This window comes from Spodoptera frugiperda, chromosome 5 (genome assembly GCF_023101765.2).
Source record: "Spodoptera frugiperda isolate SF20-4 chromosome 5, AGI-APGP_CSIRO_Sfru_2.0, whole genome shotgun sequence".
NCBI classification, from domain to species: domain Eukaryota; kingdom Metazoa; phylum Arthropoda; class Insecta; order Lepidoptera; family Noctuidae; genus Spodoptera; species Spodoptera frugiperda.
The window spans coordinates 10,949,655-10,970,351 of NC_064216.1; the positions used below are offsets into that span (position 1 = coordinate 10,949,655).

At 36.3% G+C, this 20,697-nt stretch overlaps 1 protein-coding gene across 4 annotated transcripts in view; it reads left to right on the forward strand.

Moving 5' to 3' along the window:
- The window catches only part of LOC118272073 (protein spaetzle 4), a 484,075-nt gene that overhangs the window by 187,953 nt on the left and 275,425 nt on the right, over positions 1-20,697 (forward strand). The window lies entirely within an intron of this gene.

Here is a 20,697-nt window from a genome sequence, read left to right on the forward strand (position 1 = left end):
AATTAAATCGTAAGGTGTGTAAAGCCTTTTAGGGTTCAAATAGAAAGTCTGCAAAAATAAGGATCAAATGCCCACACAATTGTAAAAATCAATACGTAAAAGATCAGTACCTATACCAATATCATCCAATTTATAGCACACCGCAAAACTCTTCGATAATCGTAAAAAATAAGTATGTTAGACCTGAGAAGCCACAATAATTATTCAAGAACCATTTTCGAAAGGAGCAAAAAACCCGAGTACATTTATACGTAGCCTTCTCACCAGGGAGTTTATAAGTGCTATGCTGACCTAAAAACCGAGGATCCCTCTGTAGGGCTACCCATATACCTAACATTAATTTTATTGGCCAAACCGTCTTGGTGCAAATTCCCGGTGTACTGATAAAAAATCGGCATTAATCATTTAGCTAACATAAAATCCAATGGTATCTCCATTTGAATAAATCTATAGTAATATAAAAATTAATCATAAAATGTGTTGCTAAGCCCAAATCTCGGGAACAGCTGGACCGAAGTTCGTAGGGTCCGCTATTTAGATATAAAAGTTCATTGGTTGGTTGTCTTTTAGAGAGAACGGTTTGAAAAAAATCGAGTATAACGCGAATACTAGTATAAATAATATTTCGTATAGCTTATTAATCGAAGACAGATAGTCATAAAGACAAAAAACACTTGTCGATATGAGAAGTTTCTCTGTTTTTCGACGAGTTTAAATATGTGTTAAGTAACTTAGAAATATTCTCACAATGCCACGTTGCCACGTTGGTTTTGTGGAGACAAAAATGAGACTGTTCAGTAAGAGGTCCCCATTTTTTTTTTGGGAATATTATAAGTTTTCCCAATTTCTGTCGCACCCTCTTCTTAAAGAAGTAGGGGAATTTTTCGACCTAATTAAAATCACAAAAGGCAGCTTCTAAAATGCTTTTTCTTAGTTACAAGAAATATAATCATTTTTAGAATATTAAGTAACATTTTTAGTCTTCTTTACAGAAATATTGAACTCCTATTTTTTTATGTTATAAGCCAGTAAATGAGCAGACCACCTGATCTCACTGACACAACGAAACACAACGCAAGCGTTGTTTCACATCGGTTTTCGGTGAAGCCGTGGTATCACTCCAGTCGAGCCGGCCCATTCGTGCCGAAGCATGGCTCTCCCACACGTAAAAGCATAAACTTTTCATGTTTTCATTATGTATTTATTTTATTGCGAATTTATAAAGTATTTTGTTCAATTATTATTGAAACGAAGTTTATAGATTTTTATTTTGTAGCAAAAAGCCACGTATTTACAGTAAAATGCAAGGTTAATTAATAACACACATAATCAGATAATTATAAAGCTTTTCATGAACGCTTTTCAGGGAAATGGTAGTCGTATTTACTACCTCTACTGTAATTTATACACGAACGGGCATAAAGCGCTAGGTACTTAAATTTCAGCGTCAGTGATGATTAAAGCCGACACGATATTGAGGCTTCGATGCGGTTTCAGGCAATATTCAGATTAACCACGCCCCTTTTACAACGCATTAATGGACTTTGTTTTATTTAAAAAGCTGCATTTATTTTAAAATACTTCGTAATTCGCTGTCGTTGGCAGTATTTCCGAACCGTTATTACCATACCATACGTTCAAGAAAAGAGCGTATTTCTTCTTAAAATGCTGGCAACGCACCTGTGACTCCGCTGGTGTTGCGGTGTCCATGGGCGGCGCTGATCGCTTACCATCAGGTGACCCGTCTGCTCGTTTGGGGGGCCTCCCTCCGTAAAATATCGTTGCTTATGCGGTGTCATCCTCTCTGCAATCTGGTTGGTTAACACAGATTGCAAAGTGGTATTATTAGGCTCGTTTGCCATCGATTCCATAAAAAAACTCAAACAACTCTTCATTATCAATAAAAAGATATTAAAAAGAAAACATATCAAATACAATTTGTAATTCTCTCCTCAACAATAAAAGGTTTTTAAATAATTCGCGAACATAATATGTTCCTAGTAAATAAAGACATACCGTACTTTTTTAATGTCAAAGCAATTTGCGCGCTCCCATATTTCATGCCGTGAGTTAAATACATAGAGCAAGCTTTGACATTCATATACAAGAATGATTCTGACGAATTCTTATTTAAGACAGGTGTTCAATGGTACTTTATTGTGTCATTTTTTCTATATTGTATGAAAGAAAATACTCCAGTAATATTTGATCGTTATTTAATTTTAATTGTATAGGAGTATTCTTGGGATCTGATGTTTGTTAGGTGATATGTATTTAAAAAATATTACATTGTTTACTATCAGATCATACAGATCAACTAATTAAATAAGATTGACCGTGGAAGTAATAACTTTATTGTTATCAATTCTTGATAGACTGTATACAGATATTGAACTCAAAGTTGCGGACTGCCTAGCAGTTTACCGGGGAAGTAATTGGAAGAAACAACTATTTCTGGATCACACAAAAAAGAAACTCCATGCGGGAATCGAACTTGCTACATGTTGCACGGCAGCCAGTTGGCCAGTTAATAATATAAGAAGCTTTGCCATACTCTTCTCTCCTAACTAACATACTAATATAAGTTACAAAATCTTACAAGATTATGACGCAACTTGCTTAGCTAGCTAATATTGCACCTTAGCACAGCGCTCGGAAGACTTGGCAACTCATTACCAGAACAAATACTAAGAAAGAAAAACTTAGTAGCAAGCTAGCCCACTCAATTAGTTCGCTGGTTGTTGCGCGGTAGTTAAAAAGTTGAGGAAACTGCCTTAGTTACAACTTGGGTACAAGGGAATTATGATGATAACGAAATATAGTTTTAACTTTAATAAACTTTCATATGGAAATATCAAATCATAATTTGACTGGACCGTTGATGCGGTGGCTTGGTGAGTTTGATTCGCGCACGGACCAGCGCTGCACGCTGCAGGCTGCAACTAACAGCTAGCAACAACAAAAAAATCAGGCAACAGCGTTCTTTCAACTTTTAACCTTTTTTACTATAATTGTCAAGCCTATCTATTATATAGGACTTTAAACACAAATGGCGAAAAGTGGGTGCACATTGTAAAGAGGTATGACGTGTCGTAATGTGCACTTCTGCCTATACTTTCGGGGATAAAAAGCGTGACGTTGCTTTTTGGCAACCTCCTCTTAGGCTGCCCCCCATTTTCCAGTAGTGGGACTTACACCCAAATCAGCGATATTGTCCTGTTAAACGACACGAATGTCCAAGGATCCCTAAAAATGATGGAAGTTAATAACGTTGAAGCGTCACCCGCCATTGTTCCTTTATAAAGACGAAATTGTCCAAATATAAGTTAATAGTGTTTGTCTGTTTGTACAGTCGCTTTTATTAGATGAAATGAAAAGATTATGGGCTTCCCTATATATATTGTTTGTCCTATATCTTTTATCTATATATATTTATTTGCGGTGGGCCTCGAATATGAAGTGGCTTACGTGCCGATGTGGTATTTTTAACTGACTTCAAAAAAGAGATTCTCAGTTTGACCTTGATGTTTGTGCGCAATTATCTCGCGTTTGGCTGAACCGATTTTGATGCAGTTTTCAGCTTAGTATTTTAATGAACGGAAAATTACCCGACTTAAAAATGGAGGTTCGCACTTTAACTCGTGTTTTTAGATTATGATTTTTGAAATTGGTTTTTAAACGTAGTTTTATATACTTGATAGTTTTTCCTTTCTTTTTGCTATAAAATTTATTATTATGTTGCATAAGTTCTAGATGTTAAAAAAGATTTCTATAAAAACTAATAAAGTATAATTTACGTTCATAAACCTACGACAGCGCTTTTGCAACTCTTGCTTGCAATAAGAAGGAAATCGGATTAAAAACTGTCTTAATTAACATGAAGCGAAAAACAGCTGTGTACTCATTACTATTAATATTTTTTTTCAGTTACCAATAAACAAATACATATTTTTCAAAGACATACAGAACATATTGCATTTTAATTTTCAAAAGGGGTTTCGTTACGCAACGTTAGATATGAACGGACTCTAAAGAATGAGCTGGGATTAACTAAAAAATCACCAGTAGGCTGTGCGACGTCGCCGCGTCTGCGTACGCTGCTCATGATGAAGAGTCCCTTTGTGACTCGAAGCTTTTCTCCATTAATATACGTGAGTAAACCGTGATTTTTTTAGTTAATTTAGTATGTCTCACGATAGTTATTATAAAAACGAACTGGGAGTTAACCCTAGATATTTCAAGACGACCTAAAATAAGAGTCTTAAAATTGATGAAACATGTTATAACGTTCCTAAAACCAGCAATCAGTTTGAGCTAAGTCTGCGATCCTCTCGTCAAATTGTGTGGGTGACTGTCCTAACAAGCCGGGGTACAAAGACGGGCGGCCGGGGCTACACAAGCAATTCCCTGTGTATTGGTGTACGCTCGTTCCACGTGCATTCTGGACTTACTTGGAGTTAAGAATATTTTGGATGTGGTATATGGCAGATGTTCAATTTTTGCTTCCAATCAAACTGATTGGAAGTCAAATCGTCGAGTCTTTGGAAAAAATGTTTAGTAGATGGCGTCTTGTGGTTGATGGAATAATGATGATGACTTTTTTGTTATAAGCCGGTAAACGAGCCCACGGATCACCTGATAGTAAGCAACCATCGCCGCCCGTTACCAGTACGTTGTCGGCCTTTTTGGGGTTAGGAATTTAGTGGGCGTGCTTGTGAATAGTATAATAGTACTGAATAGAAGGGGTGATTTGGAAATAATTGATGATGTTTCACATTAAATGAAGTTTTGTGTTACTTATAAAGATTATCTTGATTACAATATTAAACAACAACTTTAGTGCATTTCTAACCAACCGAAAAAGATGCAAGAAGAACCAACTGAAAATGTTCTTAAGATCACAAACATTGAATAAAAATACCACCGAAATAAAAGTAAATACAAGCTAAAAGCATAAAACGCTCACATTATGTTAAGACGTAGGAGTTATAGACAGGAGCGGGTTCCGTGATGTAAGGTGTTAGCGCGCACGCGAACCTACGTCCCACACGCACCGTGCGTGGGCCGTGGGCGATCCACCCACTTCGCAATCAGAGGTTTTATCTACGTCAAATGAACGTAATTATGTGATTATTAACTTAGGACTGTAATGGGAGTCTAGAAATGTTGATTGCCTTGCTAGGTTGACAGGTAAAAATTGTGCGAATTATGTTATATTTAGGACTATTTTGAGGTTGAGAAACTAGCGGATTTTTCTGCTACGCCGCGTAGAGTCGTTGCAGCATCGTTTACCATAATAATGTTTTTTTATATGCCCGATTACATCATTGCGTCGTTGTGCGAAGATTCAACGGATCGAGACGTAACAGGTCGTAAGGTAATCCATTGCAAAGGATGAACTGAGACTGCAGCTGTCGAATGTTGCGTCGTTCAACTCTGGTGTATTGTTCTGTTGATAACGCAGCACTACGCACTAATACGACCTCATTCTAACTTACACTAATTATACGGTGCGTGTTACATATAAAACAATCCTCAAATGTTGAGTGATTATTGTAGAGTATTTAAAAATCGCGGTAACATATTTTGATCCAAGTGTTATTGGCTAACTCTCTACTATTTAGAATTTATGACAATGTATACATATTATAAAAAAAGTATTTTCAGAGTAGAAATACCACATCCAAATATTCCCACAAGCATGTCTCCAAACTAAAGCTTACTTATTGAAAGAGGCGATACCGTGACGTAGGTGACGAGCTGCACCGAGCGATCGTGTCGCAAAGCAATCACGCTTTGTGTCATCAGCGTGATGAGATTCTACTGTCCAAGCATTGTGATGAGCTTGTTTATCTTATATTTATACTGCTCTTCTATGTAGGTTATTGTGTTGGAAATATAAATTGGTGAAATTGTATTATTTCTTACTGTCGCTTTCTGAGTCATTTAATGATTACTTAAACTGTTTCCTAGTAAAGATTTTGTTCCGAAAATAATTACTAAGGACTGGGTTAAGAAACTGTTAAATGACTCAAATACGGCGGTTAGTCTTTTTCTTTGCTTTTCTTAAGCAAATCAACATGTTTCGTGGATCTCGTGACATAATCAAAGTATTTTTTTCAACATTAACAGAAATTCCTGATAAAAGAAATATTTGACTCGAACTTTCGACTGTTATTTTCCGTGTTTTTAATATAATTATCTATCTTCATCTACCCCTGTCTACCCTTCCAGGCTACTTACAACCCAACCACAATCACCTGCAACTAAACACCATCCACCAATAAAATCACTAACATTATGTCGCAACGCAGTACTACGTCATCACCGTGACAAGATTCCGTGGCCAAGTGTGACCTAGATTCATTTATGTCCATAGCGTGACGCGCGTGACGCAGGTAACGCGTGTCGTGTCGCAACGCAATCACGTTCTGTTATCAACGTGATGAGATTTTATGAGAGCCGATATTGTTTGAGAGTTGAGATAACATTTGTCGTGGTGTGGTCTGGTGATTGATGGGTAGGTTTTGGTAGTTTGTGCGTGGTTGTTATAGTTTTTGTTTGGTAGGAGGTTTGGGTGTTTATTTTGAGTAGAACGACATATTAACATTACAGTCACAGTATATTCACAGTTGACTGTACAGTTGACGCAATGGCAAAGCAACTGGCTGCCGTGCACCGTGTAGCTGGTTTGACTCCCGCACGGAGCAACTCTTTATGTGAATAACAAATTAGCAGCGCTATCTAATAAAACTGAACCCCTATTGGTTCGGGTCTGAGTGTCATGTGTATGTGAACTTGTATGTTTGTAAACGCACCCACGACACAGGAGAAAATTCTAGTGTGGGGCTTGCTTTGTAAATAGTAAATAATATGTAGTTTTTAAGTTTTCTAATTTGATTGAAAATATTATGTAATGTGTATATTGAACGTTCAATAAAATAGACTTGACAGTAAAAACAGAATAATTAAAACTTCATAAGAAAAGTAAAGTAGTCGAGCAATTAAGAGAAGCATGTAAAATAAATGAGTGTTTGTGCGTAATGTCGACGTTTGCTCAGTCGGTCGGTACAAATGGTTCGAGTTGAGTGCCAACATCTGGGCCCGCGGCGACTCGTTATCAAAGCGATCGTCGATAGGGATGGGGTGCTCTCGATTTTTTTTAATAAATTTTATTGACTTACTTAAAATGCGGAGACGGTTCTTAAGCCGTATAGGTAACCTAACATTAACTTGGCTAATTAACCTTTGACTGTTTTGAATTGATTGATGCTACTATACAATATACATCCACTTTTCGCTATTTGTGCTGTAATAGGGGTGAGTGTGTGCCATAATGTGCAATTGAATTGATTGATGATTTTCACATTCATTACATAATAACCTTTTTCAATAACGAACACTATTTCTGGTTAATTATTTTGAAGTTCTTGTTTATCGATTAAGTAGAAGTAGTCAAAATGTCTAGCTGGTAATTGCTTATTTACTTTCTTTTTGAAAATTTTCAGCCCAGTCGTGCTTCTGTGTATTTATCTATATTGATTTATTTATTAATATTTTCAATGTAAATTTTTCATGTCAATATAATATTCAAGATGCAACATTTGTAAGCATTTAATAACAAGTAATAATTATCGATAGCGTTTCATTCAGCACATCCCTAAACGTGATCATTGAATACCGTCATATTATGTAAGCAGCGTTAAATAAATAGATATATAAGGTACGCATTTTAATATTATAATGAAGATGGATCATTGTACCGAATTTGAATATCCTATAATATTCTTTATTACAATACCGTAAGGTATAAAATCTATTACAGAAATATGGAATGAGCTGGTTTGACGTACTGGTTTATGTATAATTGTACACTCATAATGCAATTAGGTTAATAGTTCTATGCAACTAATATAACACTTTATAATTATTACAAAGAATTTGCATCGAGAATTCCATTCGTTTTTATCAAAAGTTTTTTTCATATTGCAGGCAAAACTGAGCCTTATCAACGCGACGTGCTATATTTAGCATTCTGGTATGGTTTACGTTTTTGGTGGATAAAACCAATAATTTTACTGAAATAGTAGTTTTTCAATATTGCTTTAATTGAATTTTATTCTAACTGCGCTGCACCACCTGCATTGTGATTACAAATTGTATTTTTTTTAAAACAGCGTTTAATAGATACATTTTACTATTACAGTGAGGATCATTTGTCCGTCGCGTTGCAGGGCGTCGCGTCATCGCAACGGTGTAAACAGGCAAGTCATAAAAATATAATTATGGAAATCAACGCTGCGACTACGCGACGCAACAACCAATGGGGCATCGCTATTATATATAGGATTTTACATTGTATGATAAACATATTATGTGTACCTCTGTCTACCCCTCTAAGAATTGCAAGATTGCGGACAACGTAAAATACCGGGGCTCCAGCTCAAAGCAGGACAAGGAACGGGGTGGTTTATGGTCAGTAAGAGTCTGACACTCCCTCTCGCCTCATCCAAGGCGGGAGAAGTCATAAGATAGTTTTCCTCCCGCAAAAAGGAAGATTAACCTAAGGCGGAAGAGAGAAGTCATTGCCCCCCGCAAAAGATTGCGGGGGAGATTGTAAGGTGTAATATTATATAGTAAATTGAAAGTAAAATATTTTAATATCAACCTTTAGGCTGTGTTAATAAAAGTAGCTTAATTCATTCATTCAGTGTCAAATTCCTTCTATCAAATAATTTCGGCGTTACCTTACACCAAAATGAGATTGTTATTAGAAAAGAAAAAAGGAATCGCGTTTTTATCGTAACTTCTTTATGTTGAGCTAAAATACTCGTTTTACTGAATACTTCAATGGAAATTGTTAAAGATTACAGCTTCTAAAGGACTTTATTGGTTTCTATAGACTTTTAGGAGTACAGTAAAATTAGGTAATGATGACTGATACCGTTTGGCTTCATAAGAGCAGTTGTCGTGGGTTCGAAATCTACCAATGGCAAATAGCAATGTGACTTTCCCGAGTTATATGTAAATTAACTAAAAAACACGATTTACTCTCGTAAATTGAACACGGTTGGCGCAGTGGCTGGGCAACCAGCCACCGCGTAATGTGTAGCGAGTTCGATTCCCGTACAGAACAACTTTTTCTGGGATCCACAAATTGTTGTTTCGGGTTTTAGTATCATGTGCTTGTGAAATTGTATGTTTGTAAACGCACCCACGACACAGGAGAAATGTCAACATGTTTAAAAAAATATACGGAGAAAAGATCGACTAGTTTCGAGTCACAGGGGGACTCATCATGAGCAGCGTACGCAGACGCGGCGACACCACACGCAGCCTACTATAATCTAGTACAAAGTTCCTAACAGAACATTTGCCATAGTAACAAGCCACCACTTTGTGTATGCTACACGTTCATACTTCGCTAGTCGGTATCGTAGCGAAGTAGCGAAATAGCGAAGTAGCGATCCTTTTAGCCGATTGCATATTGTCTTTTGATCCAGTCTCCAATGTACTCAACACTTATGTAATGAAATATATTTATGAGCTCACCTTTGGTAATCTCTTTTAGTGAGATTAAAAACATAAGTAATAGAACTTTCATTCTAGACATAAATGGGATTGGAGTTATAGTCAAGTTTGATATTCTTATGGTCAAATAATGAAACGTCACTCAATTATAAGATGCTCTCAACAATAGTTCTGTCACTACAAATTCTTTATAAAAGACAGAGATAGAAAGATATTTAAGTTCAACTTAAAATTGAGTAGCGTTTTAGTATTCCGTCTTTATTGTTGGTTTATAAAAGTGATTAACTAATAATAAGTATCCGTAACAGACCAGCATGCATGAAAAGACTGATGACTGTTGAACTGTTGATGAAGCGAAAGAAGTATGTAAGATTCGTAGCAATTGGCGTTCCATTGTCTCTGCCCATCCCCATGGGAGACAGGCGTGAGGTTATGTATGTATGTATGTAACTGTAGTAAGGCGAATGTGTTTGATATCCATGAGTAATCATTGCTATAATTATGTTAAGTTCTGTTTGAACTGTTCCACCGAACAGCATCAAAGAGAAAATAAATATAATATTACTTAGTTTGTGGGCAAACCTAACATAAAAAATAACAGTTCTTTTATATACCAAAAAAATAATGAGCTACAATATAATGAAGAAACCTTCGCAATATGATTTTGAATAAGTAAGGTAATCTCACCAAAGAAAGAACATAAAACTCATTCGGATATCGTTAAAAAGCGTATTTTTTTCACAATCCCACAAAAATTTAAAATGGCGTTGCAAATCACAATTGACCCACAACTAGTTTATTATTTAGGGACACCACAAAAATACCCATTTACCTTCACTTTGGGGGCGACAGTAAAAGTTTTACAGCACCATGAAAATAAAGTTACTTTTTGCCCCGTACCGAAGCAATTTGACCACTGGGAATGGAAAGATCGAGTGGATTGGAAAACTCCGTGCTTTGAGAACGATCCTACGAACGATATACCTATGTAAATATTTTTTTATTTGTTTTTCTATTTCACTAGACTTCGCCTACTTTCTAAATAGATTAATATTCTGATCGACAATTTTGTTTCTGCTCTCGAAATTAAAAAGTCTTGTGCAAACAAAAAAGGTAGCTTGTATCAACAACTTTTTGTAGAAATATTAGGAATATTATAAACGCCTACTTCACGCCCACATTTTGTCCTTTACTTTAGTATTATAATAAAATTGAGACACTCGCTTTATAATATTTGAAAATAGGTAATTTTTTTAGGTCTGTCTACCTACCTACCTACCTACCTCTACATCTTTGGGGTAGCTAGAAGACTATACCTGTAATGATGTTCCTAATAAATTACTATTCTATAATTCAAACGAGATCGATTTAATGCAAACGAGTAGCTGGTCACCTGATGGTAAGCAATCAGCGCTGACCATGGACAACCACAACACTAGAGAAGTTACAGGTGAATTCACGCATTGCCTACCTTTTAAAAAGGAAAATAAGGTGCCAGTCTGTTTGCTGATTCACAGTAAGATTAATTATAGTGACGTCACATCAAAGACGATCACCATTTTCCCCTATTTTCTGGTCCATCTAAACAGTCACGAATTCACCAACAAATAAATAAGCATCACCGGTAATAACTTTATCCGCGCACATCCGCAACGTAATTATTATCCGTATTTGTGGTAAATCCGCGCGCCATTCTATTAGCAGCCGGTAAACCACTTACTTTTTCTATTCTCCGGGATAATGATCTCGAACTATGGTACTTGGGGGGTGGTGCACAAGACGAGAGCTCGAGAACTTGGATCATGGAAACGAAGTTGGGAGTTTGTGCCAGGAGTCGAGTGGTTAAGGAGTTTCTTGCTTGACTTTGACAAAAGTTGTTTAAGAGGCACCTGTAGTGGTTTATTTGAGTTGAAGGTAAAATTGTTGCTTAACTTTTGCGCTACTGTTCTGTTATAATGTCCTTTTGGATAGAGAATCGGTACTTCATCAGTGGAAGTAGATACGTTATTTTTTGTAATATAAGGGAATCTGCATTGGAATTTTTATGGTATAAACCGGTAAACGAGCAGATTAATGTCCTAATAGTAAGCCATCGGCGCCGTCCATGAACACTTTAAACACCAGAAGCGTTACAAGTGCGTTGCCAGCCTTTTGAGGGTTAGGAATTTAAGGGTTGTTGGAGAATCGGAGATTAGGAAGATCTGCTTACTTTACTTTAGTCACCAGACACCACACTAGTGATATCTTCAACAGTCTCATCAAGGTCACTGTGGTCAAAATCAGTTAGCCATCAGCCAAGTATAAATCTCCTATTTATACTTCTAGATTTTCAATCGCTACCACGTCACCCTTTACGCCGCCTGTCTACTCAGCTAACTGCTACCAATCTACCGCTAATTCCCCAGTAGAATGGCACAGTGAGTGCCGTCCCCAGACGACGTGTGAGACACGAGTTGCCTTTAATTATTAGGCACTGTCATGGCCGCCTGCTTGCCTTCGGATCCGCTCCCTCACTCTTTGATATTTGGATATCAGAAATGGCTTTGCAGTTTAGTGTTTTGGGGTTTTGGTTAAATGGTTTTGATGATGGGTTTTGCTTTGTTTTTGGTGATATGGTTGAAACAATCTTGATCTTTATTTATACTGTTTTTAATTCTTTTATTTGTATAGTACCTACTTGCTATTGATAACTGCTTGTAGGAATACATTATGTATTAATAATAAGTAGCCACTGCTGACAAACGGCCTCTTCTCACCCGGAGAAATTATAATCCCAGGTTTCCTCCCGATGTTTTCCTTCATCCATAGTCAGTGGTGTCTAAATAATCTTAGAAAGTACATAAAACTCGGAAAAAGTCACATTGGTAATTGCCGTTGGTAGGTTTCGAACCAGCACTCTCATGCATGAGAAGCGGATGTCTTTTAATTAAATCATATTTATAATTTGACCATTACAGGAAATTAACTATCAGCCTCTTCTCACGAAGCGTGCCGTCAATGTGCGGTTTAAGTAAGTACTCGTACAATTTTTTCCAAAGTAAATCATAAGAAGCGTCATATTTTTACCAGCAATTAACGCAAATGGTAGTTCTTCTTAATAACAAGTTAAGTCTGTTTATGGCCAATTGCCCATACTTTCTCATTGACCTTGAACTAATTATGATTGATGTTAACTTTCCCAGTGTTTTTCATACTGCCCTCGGTTACAGGTTTGGCTTCGCAACAATTTTTCGCAGTCTGTCTGATCAGGAATTTGGGCATGACAAAATAATTTAACATCTATAGCACCTTGTCGCTACTAGGGGTTTGTCTTCCATCAAGGATGTTTTTTAATTCATTCAGAGATTTGTATACCACATAACCTTGACTTAAACTTTTTTTGAGGGGAGAAAATCATCTTATGTCTTCTCCCGCCTTGGGTGAGGCGAAAGAAAGAGTCAGACTCTTACTGACTAAAAACGGGGTGGCCGTTTTTACTCCTGCTTTGAGCCGGATCACCGGTAACCTGTTTGGTAGTCCGCAGCAGAGCTGAACATAACCTCTACTGGTAGATCTTATAACTACTGAACCAAAGATACTATTCATATCTCACTACCTATTTAATTACACCCTAATCCAAGCTTAGTAAACAGGGATCCTATAAGCCATTGCTAACTAAACACTAGTTGCTTTAGTAACGCGATATATCCACAAACGAAACACCAGCACATGGACCTACCCCCACTTAAACTTAAAAGGATTTCAACTCTATATTCTTTAACGTAGGGTTGGAAATTGATTGGGATAGTTTGACAGGAAAGGGTAGGTTGATGTGCTGTTGGTTCTTTGTGTAAACAGGTTGAGTGATTGTGTTGGAAGACCACGTACATCCATCCCTTTTTAGTTTACACCTACTATTTGTGGGGATTGTGGGGATTATGGGGATTAGGATCCGTTCCTATTTTGCATACTTGTTTCTAGGTCTATTTTGTTTTGTTTTTGAATGTGTTTTTGTTTGGAAGTGTGTGATAATGTAGTGTTTTTGCGTGTAATGGAATTTGTTAAGGTTTAGTTTGATTAAGTACAGAAAGGGTGCTTGGGTAATTTTATTCGTAGATTGGAAACTAAAATATTAAGCTTGTTGTTCATTAGTTATTGGCACAACTAATTTAAATAATCCCTTTTACATCTCTACCTAACCGCAATTTTTAACAAAAACATTAAAAATCAGTTTTTACTTTCATAAAGCATATAATTAAATAGGTATGAAATGCATCAATCTGTGATTTGCATTCAAAACCATGAACCGAATGTGAATAGGTCATTTCTAGCTGCTGATGTGTGCTATTGTGGTTTCAGGTGCAGTGACGCGAAGTGAGCCGGTCACTGCGGGGTGACTGCATTGCTAATCATATAACTAGATCTAACTATCACACTATGACACTTCACACTATAAAGTTTCTTTGTGTGTTTGTCCGTCAATCAATCACGGTAAAAGTTTTGAACGGATTTTGATGAAATTTGGTATACAATAAGGCATAGGTACTTAGTCTGTATATCAAAAGGAATGTCTTGTATAAGTCAACTCATGAGCTGGCTTGGGTGAAAGGATACTTTTTATCCCTCGGGAACGCGGGCGCAGCCGCTGGCTGAAACTAGTTTTAGTATAATTTTTGGTTTAATGTGGTTTTAATTTGGGCAATTTTTAGTTCTCCATTTATTTTTAACTGATTTTGGTATATTATTACTTATGTGCCAATAACAAAATTCGCTGTGACCAATCATTACGAGTAAATCGTAATTCGTAACAGACATTATTCAAAACATTTTCTCTTTTCAAAGTGCTTCAAAATTACCCACTTTATTTGCAATTGTATGTGACATCTATTCTAAATATGCCCCACATCTTTGCCAATAAAAACAAACAAATAATACATAAAATTCCCAATGTAATGTATATTATTTCCCAACACATTACTATTCATGTTGTCCTAAAACAAATTCTTGTAACACCGCATAATAAACCTAGAGCAATATTGTTACAAAAAGGTTTGATACAATTTCGTCCCAACAAGGTCATTTGCGCAGAACATAAATATCAATAAGGGTGATATTGGCCCATCTTCCCGACAAATATGTTTAGGGTACCAACACCGTATTGTTTCTACATAGGAAAAGATAGGTGTTGGGTTTTGGTTTAGATAAAAACGTTATTTTTAGACATAATATCTATAATGTTTTTTTTGATGAGGGGAAAATTATCCATTAATTTCTCGTGCCTTGGACGAGGCGAGAGAGAGTGTCAGACGCTTACTGACTAAAAACCAGCCAGTTCCTACTCCTGCTTTTCGAGCTGGAGTCCCGGTAAACCCGCTAGGTAGTCCGCAGCTCTGGAGTAGTCCGCAGCTCTGGATCTCTATATTTTTACTGGTTAGATTTATTTTTACTCGACTAGTTTCGAGCTTCATCAGGGGCCCATAATCGTAACTATGCGTGATACTGAGCAGCATAACTTCATCGCGTTTGTTGTAGAACTACTTATACAGTTTAATGTTTCGTATTTGTTATTATTCTACCAAATCAAAATAATTATTATGATTCCCATTTCTATGGTAATACATACTACATATTTTATACCAAAAACTCAGGTACAAAATCCACGGAGGATTTCAAACTCTCGTCTCGTCTTTTTTAGGTAATGTTTTGCATTTGACAGGTCTTAACGTGATTAACGGGAACAGTGATTCGCTTTTAGCGGACGTCTCGTGCTCCCTGCGCTAATCACACAGTTTTATCACACAGATTAGTGGATTGGCTTTTATGTCTTTAGACAAATAACTTTGGATTAGGGTTTTGAAAAAAGAATGAATCGAAGAATGCTGGCCATAAAGTTTTTAAGTAATGCTTGTTGTTCGATGGAGTGGACACTTCTCACAAATGATCGTAATAGTTTTACTACATTACGAATTGCTTCTACATTAGACCTCTTACACACGAGCGCAGTAATTGCAGTCGGTGGTAACCGTCGATGCGTCGAATGCCACTGATACACCGACGGTTACTGCTGTCGCGTCGGCGGCTTTCGTCGCCATTTCAACTGCCACAATGTTACAGCTGCAAGCTATCGACGCTACAACTACAAGTGTCGCTGTAGGTCGACTGCTGTCGTTGAGTCGACGGCTGCAGTTACCTCTGCCGTTGACAACATGCCGCTAGTGTGTAAGAGCTCTTACGTAACTTAATTCTAATAAACCAATAATACTTTTACCGACTTATGGTTTGAGAGAAAAGTATTCACAGATGTGCAATTCCTCGTTGCAGCAACCGGTAGATGAGGCAGCCATTAGAAAACATCTGTACGCCTATCAATATATTCCAAAGTAAAATTCTTTGAAAATCTAAAAACCCAAAATGTCTGGACGCAGATTAATCAAATCTGTTTGTTTATAATTAGCTGTCACATCAATACCAATTTTTCTAACATTAATCTCATGTGTCCTAACATTTGGTTCCGCCATGACGCGTCTCTGTCCGTCAATCAGCGGAACGCCAATATGACATAATAACAAACACAGTATAATATCAGTACATAATCGAGATTCCCCCCAATGGGGGAGATAGGGTGGATTTAGGGGGAAATGGAGGAACATATGGCGATAATACCCGTGTTAACAACACTTGTATACGGTGCCATAAGTCTGTGAAAATTGGTGTTTGTTGGTAATTTCTTTTTTTTGGGGTAATTTTCGATGTTCATAAGTTGTGAGGTAATTAACGTTGACTGTAGAGTCAGTGTCAGATTGAAGTGGTTTAATTATTATGTTTCCATTGAAATATAAGAAAGATAGGAATGTAGTATAAAAACAGTTACTTCAATTCTTTTGAAATGTATCTCAGATTTGTACGTTACTATTGAGGTTTCAATTTCTAACGTCTTTTTGAATTTTCAGCTCTCTGTTACATCAAAGTGTGCAAACTAGCTTCATACTCTATCTGTATACCAAATTTAATTAAAATCCGTTCTACAGATTTAGCGTGATTGGCGGTAATCATCCAGACATCCAAAAAAATAACCTTTCAAGTGTGCAAAATTAACATAAAACGTAAAAATAAAATAAAACCAAAAAAAACACATAATACTACAAAATTTTATCGATCTCTTCGAGAAAACGGAGCTTAATATTAATGTAATATTCATTTATAAGACAAACATTAACAACAAACAAACAACCTCCAGTTATTCTATACCTCGGAGTTTGTCAAGAACAACATTTCTTTTTTAATATTCCAAGATAACAACAATACGAATACTAATGGTTTCTGATTCTGAGAAAAGTCTCTCAGTTTAATATTACTATATTAAGTTAAGCGTTTAGATTTCCTACAGGCTATACGAATAAAGCCCTTACAATATACTCTTGTAGTACCTGAAAGTCCTAAAGGTCCTGAAACTCCTTCAATTACGTGTTGTTATCTTATTCATTTGCTACTTGAAGCCTTTTTAATTTTTCTGAGGTTTGATAGTTATTATTAGTTTTATTTTATTTGGAGATGACGTATTGGCAAATACAAATATAAAAAATAACATTAAATTTATCTTTAGGGCAGGTATTGCAGTCGGTCGGTTATCTGTGAGGCCGTGGTATCACTTCGGTTGAGCCGCCCCATTCGTGCCGAGGCATGATTCTCCCATACTTCTAGTAGAATGGTCCTGTCAAAATCGAAATTAAAGCATTTGTTTCAACTACTCCATAATCAGGAATGCCTAAATCAGGCATTTTAAAGTAAGAAAAATCAATCCATCGTTCAAAAATCCAAGATACATCAAACAAAAATGAACCTAAAGAAGTGACAAACGAAAGCAGAATATCAAATAACAAATTATTCCGAACTTTAAACACATAACCCGAGTGAAATAATAAAATATAAGCTACCCGGATAGTTTGGAAGGTATTGCAAAGTTATTCTTCACAAAAATATTCTAACTTTTGAATATTTTTTCTGTCCGAAGGGAACACGACTTACGATTATCTTCTAACTTTCAGAGTCGTCGAATATTTTGTTACGATTGTACGTTTTTCCATGCTGTATTGTAATAGCTACTTTACTGGATAACTGAAAAGGTTTAATTTTGTGAGTTCATATGTAATATGTATTTTTTAAAACGTTGCCATACACTAGGGTTTTCTCCTGCGTCGTGGGTGAATATACGACATACAAGCTCAAATACACATGCCACCTAGTCCCGAAACAACAAATCGTGGATCACACAAAGAGTTGCTCCGTGCGGGAATCGAATCCGCTACACGTTACGCAGCAGCCGATTGCCCAGCGAGCGCGCCAATCGATTGTTTATTGACGATTAAATTATAAATCGTGTTTATATTTTCACTACAGGGTGTGGCTTTTGTGATAATGTGATTCTTATTGTAATGAAAATAAGGTTTAAGTTTCATCGTGCTACGACATTAGAATTGTATTGAAATAAACTTACATCTGTGTGCCTAAATTTTGTGAATCCTATCAGAATTGAATATTGATTCAATTTACTAGGAATTACTTACTTAGGCTCTTCACAAGAAATCCCAAATACATGTATATCTTTAAATATTAGATTCAATAAGAAGACTGGAAAACATTCACCCACCAGGGAATCTTACCAATCTCAATCTCCCTTCCATTATGAAAATAACAATAACCAACAAAATACGTATAAAGAAACTCCGTTAGAAAGATTAGAATAGCATTTCAACTCCATTATCTTCCTTCAAATGGTCAGATAATATTCAGGAGACCATAAAATAACGGTAGACGTTTTAAAATCTAATAAAAGAAGCTATTTACCATCAAAATAAGTCGTTGTACTTTTAAAAGGACATTGGATCCAGTTAATTTTGATCGTTTGTTTAAAGAGTACGGTTAAAACAGTTTTAAAGTCTTGGATTTGAAATCATTTTAGGATAAGGCACAGAAGGGACTAGAAATGTCCGTTTGTTTGATCATTGTCAATTTTGTAGTAATTTTCAGTTTCATTATTATGTAGATAGTAATAGAATGCCCTTTATCTAGGCTTTAGATATAGTAATGTCTGTGAAAATGGACTTTATTTCTTAGAAATGGTTGGGGATTATATTCTCTCACTGTTATTTGATTGTCTTGCTAGTAGAGTGGTCGTTAAATGCGAATGCAGAGTTAGAGATATCGATCGAATAAACAGACAGACAGACAAAAATGGTAAAAGTAGTTTTTTATTTATTTATTTTATTTTATTCCAGCTGACTCGACAAACTTCGTGTGTAATTATAATATACTGATACATTTAAAAAGTGAAATTATTATATTTAGGAAAGAATTCCATTTTCTACAACAATAATAAGTGTAAGTGTTTGTAATATTTTAATAGTATAAAACTACAAACAGACATTTATTGGTCTAGACTAGACTACAATTTATAAATTGATGATTATGACATGATGACAAGATTCATGCATCAAATACATAATGCTATCTTCTAATGACTGACCCGTCATAAAATCTTTGCTACCTGAAAATAAAATTGGCAGTTTATACCGAATTTAGCAAATTAAATTGGACAAAGATAAATTACGAAAGTCCGCATTTTTGGCACAGTCTACAATGGTGTACAAACAACTCTATAAATTCGTTAAAATCAAGATCAATTCAAAGATTTTAGCAGCTTCTATATGACAGTAAGTTGGTGATCAAATGTATCGTGTTACTCCCGATTTCTATAACCGATTCAAATCTTTAGATTTAGATCGATTTTTGACAATAATTCTTTGTAGAAATATATAATTGTTAGAACTGAAGTTATCTATAGAACTAATGTTATCGAAAGTCTATAGTTTCAGTAAAAAATGAAGATCGATTCAGAGACTCTGGATTAAGATCGGTTATTAAAATTGGCAATTAGCTATTCGTCTTTTCTCTGCTATGACTAGCTATTTGCTAAGACTAGCTATTAAGTGTTGCTTCAATCAGCTACATGTAAGTTCCAAGACAGAATCCGGACAAAGTGATTACGTCGACCGCATCAAACTGCGTCCGGTGTGTGTAACTCCTTACCTTAAACAACAAAAAAACTGGCCACAGCCAGTTAAAAAACATACCTTAACGAACTGGGAAGCGAGACATATACAAAAGCACTATTTAAACCCTTAAAGTAATTGAAACAGAACGCGTTCGGCGCGTTAAACGTACGGCAAACTCATATTAAGTGTACTAAAAGGAATAGAGTACACATGTATACATGTGTCACTAATCTCATGTCTATACGCTTCTCTAATTTTTTCATTACACATATTATTATGTAAGTTCCAAGACAAACCCGAACAAAATATTACCGCTCAGAAAATGGCACATTAAAATGTGGACAATTGTCAACTTGTTTGTAGTGTAAGACTGCATGTTGGAACAACAGAGAGGGACAACGTTCCGCGCTTTCACGTAAAGTTTCACGCTTACTGTAAAGAGAAATCCAGTTCCGACATCTCTACTTTGAACTCGGGAAGTCCCATACAATAACAAAAGATCTTGAATTTGCCGCCATTTGTGCAGTGAAGTAGTTGGCAACCCTATCAAAGCAATTTGACAGCTAACAGTTCCACTTTATATATGTAGTCTTTAGTGTGGGAGAGCCATGCTTCGGTACGAATGGGCCGGCTTAACCGGTGATACCACGGCCTCACAGTAAACCGACGTGAAACAACGTTTGCGTTGTGTTTCGTTGTGTGAGTTGGGTTACTCCTGTAACCTCTCATTTACTCTCCTTTCCAATCTTCGCAATCTCCGATTTCCCAACAACCCTTTAGATCCTAATCTCTAAAAGGCTGGCAATGCACTTGTAATGCCTCTGGTGTTTCGGGTATCCATGGGCGGTGGCGATTGCTTACCATCAGGTGATCCGTCTTCTCGCGCGCTTCTCGTAAAGTGACACGCATTGTGTTTAAGGGTTGTCACTATACAGCCCGATTAGAAATTTCAAGACCACCTAGTCTTACAAAGATTAATTCCATGTCTTACAAGTTTGCAATACTTCTGAACATTTCCCTACATTACTTAAACCGAAACATTGAACAAAACAAACCTCGGAACATTAATAAATAGAAAGAAGCCATTTTCTTTTCTTCACACAAAAGGGTTGATGGGCCCTGAATAAATAGGGTT